The sequence below is a fragment of the Gallus gallus genome, chromosome 2 (genome assembly GCF_016699485.2).
Source record: "Gallus gallus isolate bGalGal1 chromosome 2, bGalGal1.mat.broiler.GRCg7b, whole genome shotgun sequence".
NCBI lineage: Eukaryota > Metazoa > Chordata > Aves > Galliformes > Phasianidae > Gallus > Gallus gallus.
The window spans coordinates 17,411,207-17,417,536 of record NC_052533.1 but is presented as its reverse complement, the minus strand read 5'-3'; the positions used below and the strand labels follow the sequence as shown (position 1 = coordinate 17,417,536).

Sequence of the window (6,330 nt, the reverse complement as noted above, 5' to 3'; positions counted from 1 at the left end):
TTCATAATCTCCTAACTTTAATGCAATTTGTATTATTCTGCTTTGTATATATTGTTGTGTTAATAGAAATTGTATTTCAATAAAATATTTCTGTCATTTGTGAATATTCTTCAGAGTTACAAATTCTCCTGGCATTTTGTAACGACTCTCATTAGTCCCCTTCCTTTGCTTCCTCATTAGTATGTTGTTACTTAATGACAGCCTTGGACTATTTTCACAAAATTAAATTAAAAATCATTTTTTCTTGATATATCTGTGCGATTGGGACAAAGCATAATGAAAAAATCCCGCATTTATATGGCTGTCACAGTGCATGACTACATCTACCCATGGCAAACAGATAAAAATAAAGGCAGAAAAGATAATCTCTGCAAAATTCATTTCCACAGTGTAGTAATACCCCATTCATATAGACTATGGAGTAGGTAAGCACCCACAGTGTGCTCATAATGCTTAACTTCCAGCCGCACAACCAAGTAGAAAACGACACTGGACTGAGGAACACGGAAGGGATGTGCTCAAATCTCACCCAGCATGGACTCAAAATGCCACACAAGCAGACACACCTGGAGGTGCTTCTGCTTGCTGTAATCATGGCATGAATAACATCTGGGCAAGAGGAAAGCATGCTCATCTCTCTCCAGGTCATCTGCTGTTGTCCTTGCTCCTTACTGCCTGTATGCCAGTCTACTTCACAACATAGATGCACATTCATAAATATTGTGAGATGGTGCTGGTTATCAGCATGAGAATCTTTAACCTTTAAGTACTTGAACACATTCCAGGACTGCCTTAAAACAGTGATCATGGACCTCATTACCACATCCCTCTCCTTTCAAATCAATTCTTTGTTAACAAATATTATCTATTTGACTGTTCATATGGAAATAAAGAAAAGATGCAACTAAGTGGGGAGACTGGCTGTTTCACAGATAATTCTGATCATAAAAATTACCACCACTGAAGATAAGAAGAGAAGCTATTGTCATGGAGACCATTTTGTTTCTGGCTAGCTCATCCCAGATAGCAACTAAGCATCCACCAGCCACTTGCTTACTACCCACTGCCAGTGGGATGGGAGAATGAATTGGAAAAGCAAGAGCAAGAAAGAAACTGTGGGTGCAGATACAGCAAGTTCAATAAGTGAAGGAAGAAAAGTAAAAAATGAACACAAAAACACAATCATTCACCACCTCTCAAAAGGAGACCAGCCAGTTTCCAGGCCAATTTCAGACAGATATCGCGCAGTTCAGTGTGATTACTTCTGTCTGTTAGACCCAGGTCAGTACGAAAGGTTCTCACTTGTGTCCCTTCCAGTGGGGCGCTCATCGGTCTCGACACATTTTCTATGGGAGCGGTGAAGTTAAAAGCAGATGAGGTGTCCTCACACAAAGCGCTTCTTTACATCGGAAAATGATCCACTTAACTCTTCTGTTATGACCATAGTCACCTTTACTACAGTATAAATCAATACAAGTAGGCCTGGACCTATTTGTGATAAGATCTCTACAGATTGATACAGCTTGTAATACTAAAACGGAATTTACCCTGGCAGAGCAACATTATAAAAAAAATTGGGGAGAAAGCAATGATATTTGTAACAAAAATAAATCACAGGAGAGAGTTAATAGCAGCCGTAATTTCTTCACATACGACTACCTAGTTTTTAGTTCCAAAAAGAATTATATTCGCCCATTTCCATTTGCCGCCCAACGACAACCTGGAGAGGCCGAGCGGGAAGACAAGAACCAAGAGCGCGCCATCACGCTCTCCTCAGCGGCTGTCCCACCTTCCCGCCCGCCGCAGCGCGCATGCGCCGCAGGCGTCTCCTAGCAACGGGGAAACAGCGGCGCGGGCCGCTGCGGCGCGATCGCCCCCGGGCGGTGCGAGGGGCCGGAGTGCCCGAGGGCAGGCGGGCGGAGCGGAGGAGAGCGGGCCGCTAAGGCTTGGGTGCCTTCAGCTCCAAGTAAGCAGAAATAACGCGTTTGTGGAAGCAGCGGTGACAGTTTTAAAGTCGAAACGGCAAAAGGGGAGGTTTCGGCTCGGCCGCGTCATGCACTGAGGGCGCCGTTGGGGGCGGCGGAACGCGCGGCTCCGGGCAGCAGGCTGGTTAGTGCCCGCCCCGCAACAGCCGGGAGCCTTCAGAAACCACGGGGCAGAGTTTTAAAAACACCAAACCCTGCGTTTTTGTTTTTTTTTTTTTTCAGCTTGAGAGCATAGGTTAAAGTTTCCTTCAGCCATAGCCAAAACCGGTGGCGCAGCGCCTGCTCCTGGAAGGAAAGTGGGCACTGTTAGAAGGTTTACAATGAAGCTGTAGGGCTTATATAGCTGTAGGACTTATGTAGATGTTAGAATTCCTCTGAAACAGTAACATAACAGGTATGAGACCCAAAATAGCATGGACAATAAACGAGAGGGGAAAAAAAAAAAAGTAGAATAAAACTTCACATACAGAAGTTCTACCCAAAAGAACGCTAACAGGTAGTTAGGGTGAAAATCTCACCCTGTTTAACGATGCCTCAAAAGTATGGGATGTATCTGCAGGCAGGAACACTTAAGACCCAGTGTGGGTTTGCTCACAGGGGAGCATCACCTGTGTGAGAGAACTCTTATACCCTTACTGCTGATTGGAGTTACCATGTATATAACACTTTCAGTGCTGTATTATCTTAACCAGTGGAAGGTAAGTACAGCTGCTTTCTGTTATTTGTCGGCTGTGAGCAAGCTATCTTTCTCACCTTGGCTGATGGAAATACCAGCATGTTTAGGATTTTTATCACTGCTGCCATTTTCTGATTATCTCATGTTCTGCTGCTGTGGTGAATGCCAAGATGGACCTCTGAATCCTTACAGCTCCTACTGCAGTCTGCAAACCTGTTGTGTGTACTTTTATCTTACACTGTAATAGACCTTTTCTTTTACCCCACTGTTAATATATTGCAGGCTAATAAGTGAAGATTTAAAATGAAATAATAGCTCTATCCTTCAAAATTTAAAGATCACAAGTGTGGTAGTGACACAGTTGAGATGCTTCTGATGTGTGCAGGGTAGTGTAAGTACAACTTTGTAAGAGACAGGAGAGGCTTCATCTGGGGCTCTGTGTTCAGCTGAGGTCAGCTGTGCTTTCAAGAGGTTCAATTAAAATAAATAAATAAAATTAAATAAATTAACCTGACCAAATGAAGGTTGGATAGAGTTATACTTGCTATCTTTAAATATATTTTGTTTGTACTGCATATAAATGATATAGTATGTAGTATGAGTAGAATATAGGTAATAAATGATATGTAGGAAACATATTTAGGATTGTATAGGATGTATAGAATATAGTAAATATATAGAATCATAGAATCGCTCAGGTTGGAAAAGATCGAGTCCAACCACAACCTAACCAAACTACCCTAACAGCCCTCTGCTAAATCATGTCCCTGACCACCACATCCAAACGGTTTTTAAGCTCATCCAGGGACGGTGACTCAACCACCTCCCTGGGGAGCCTATTCCAGTGCTTAACTACCCTTTCTGTAAAGAAGCATTTCCTGATATCCAACCTAAACTTACCCTGGTGCAACTTGAGGCCGTTTCCCCTCGTCCTGTCACCAGTGAGAAGACACCAGCCCCGCTCTCACTGTAAGCACCTTTCAGATATTGGAAGAGAGCAATAACGTCTCCCCTCAGTCTCCTTTTCCCCAGACTAAACAGCCCCAGTTCCTTCAGTCTCTCCTCGTAGGGCATATTCTCCAAGCCCTTCATTAGCCTTGTTGCCCTTCTTTGGACCTGCTCCAGCACCTCAATGTCCTTTCTGTACTGAGGTGTATACTGTGTAGTATAAATATTTAGTAATCTACTAAAATATTCTGTCATGTGCTAGGAAAGAAAGAAATTGACAAAAGCTCGAGCACAATGCAGATACACGGAGACACAGTAAACTATACTAAAAAACCAAAAACAACAACAAAAAAATCCGTAGTTGTCTGAGCAATAACTTGTGCAGCAGCTTTTCAATGAGAGGAGTGGGAACAAAATACCCACTGTTTTTTTAAGTTATAGCATTGGAGTTATCTGGTGGGATTAATGTGATGTGGTACATGTGGCAGGCAGGATTGAATCCAATCATTTAGACTGCCACTTTCAGCTCTATAATGTCCCTCTGAAACTGGTAGAGGGAGACATTCATTTTAAGACATATGCATTGGTACAGCTGCTTAAAATCTTGAGTGTATTTAATTTTTACTTACTTTTAAGATATATTTCTTCGTAAGGCAGACCTCTTTGACTTCTGGATGAGGAATATCCCAGCTATCATTGTTCAGAAAATGGTAACCTCTCTCTTTCTCCTTTCTCTCCCTTTTTTTTTTTTTTTTTTTTCTTTTTTTAGATTAAGACAATTTTTCTTAGACAGTTTCTCATGGGATGAGGGATTTCACTGAGTCTCAGTGAGACATTTAAAATCACACACATAATTTCTAAAAATCTCCTTCATTCGAGTTGTCACAGCTTGGATTCTCCAAGGATAGACCCCGGGTTTGATATTACTTAATATGTTCATTATAACTTGGAAATGAGCAATAACACGGAGAAATCAAAATTTTCTACCGAGTTAAGATAGTTTCTGTTAATTAAGATGATTGCTAGAAATGTCTGAGAGCTATTCTGCAGTTAGGTGAAGTGGTAACACTACGACAGATGAAATTAGTTGTTGATACATGGAATGTAATTTACACAGGCAGGAATATTGGGAACAACACACTTTTCAGCAGTGAACCTGAATTAACTATAATCTATTGAGAGAATGACCTGTTTACCATGTGTGGATAGCTTAGTGGAAATCTTCACTGAAGAAATTGGGTAATAATTAATCCTCAAAAAGGCATAATGTCACTGTAATAAATCAGTAGTGTTCTAGAATTGATTGTGGTATTCCAGATTAGGTTAATCATATCTGAGAAAGATTTAACAGTCACAGAGGGGCTCTGGGACAAGAAACATATACGTCTGGAAAAGCTATATGGAAAAAATAATTAAGACAGCTTAGAAAGGTGATAAATCAGAATGTACAGGGAACCATAAAAGAAAGTAGAGAGGATCAAGGCAGGGCATCTTTTAACTAAATTTGTACTACAAGAATGTGGGAATGTTGTATTGAATTGGGTAACACATTTAAACTGTTTACATATTTTTTAAATCTAAGGAGTAGTTGCTTATGAATTACACTTGACAATTGGACCCGTGCCACAGTGTGCCATAGAGCGAAGAGCGGAGGGTTTAAACATTTATGTGGTCACTAAAAATAGGTACTTGTGTTAGAAAGAGCATACCAACTTGTTGTCTAAACCTTTTTACTTTGGGGAAATAAAAACCCATAACAGATGGAGGAAAACTGACTTCTGGGGTTGATTTCATGCATTTATCAGATATATCACTGGAAGTAGTATACCGAGCTACCATGGGAAACTTCTTAGCAGTGTATTTTGTTCTGAGTCCTGTCAGTTGCTTTGTGATTTGCTATCATGTTTGTTAATTCCTGTTACTTCATTTTATGCACATTCCTGCACTGTCTCTTGCACTGTACAAATTGCTAATACATTGTGCCTCTTTAGCTTAGAATCACAACAGGAGGGAAATACTCCTTAGTGCACCCCTTACCAGACGCCGAGCAGTTAAGCTTCAGAAAACAGCAAGTGTGGTTCTTGGGCAACACAAAAACAGGCAGTACTATTCGTCAGAGACTGATGGGCCTGGTATCTCTCTTCAATTCTTTTTCTTTCCTCTGGCTGAGAGGAATAGGATAAATAGGAAGAAGGAGATGTGACAGTACTTTGCAGAAGTGCAAAACTAGAAATTCTGTTCTACCTCCTAAAGGGAGATGTTAAAGCTTGTATGATTTGAAGAAAAAGCAAGTGTTGAAAAAAACTGGGGAAAAAGCCAGGGAAGATCTCATCAGTGTCCATAAATACGCAAAGGGAGGGTGCAAACAAATCATATTCAGGCTCTTTTCAGTGGTGCCCAATGCCAGAACAAGAGGCACTGGACACAAACCAGAATAAAAGGTGTTCTGTTTGAATGTTAGGAAGCACTTGTGTGCTGTGTGGGTGGCAGAGCACTGGCATGGGCTGCCCATAGAGGCTGTGGGTTCTCCTCCTCAGAGATCTTCAGGTAGCTGGATGGGCACAAGCCTGGGCACCCTGCTCTGGGTGGCCCTGCTCCAGCAGGGTTTGGGCCAGATGGACCCAGAGGGCCCTGCCAACCTTGACCATGCTGTGATTCTATGGTCATGCTAAGATAGTAGTAATGCAGCTTCAGACTTTCTTAAAGCATGAGTCTGTCAAA

General features: G+C 41.6%; 1 protein-coding gene across 4 annotated transcripts in view; it reads left to right on the top strand.

Annotated features, from left to right (window-relative positions):
• The first annotated feature begins 1,837 nt into the window (after nucleotides 1-1,837).
• The window catches only part of ARMC3 (armadillo repeat containing 3), a 58,426-nt gene continuing 53,933 nt past the window's right edge, over nucleotides 1,838-6,330 (top strand). For all 4 annotated transcript variants that reach the window (XM_040691784.2, XM_025148379.3, XM_040691783.2 and 1 more), the window contains exon 1: nucleotides 1,838-1,966. The gene's annotated coding sequence lies outside the window, so the exon portion shown is untranslated. The remainder of the gene's footprint in view (nucleotides 1,967-6,330) is intronic.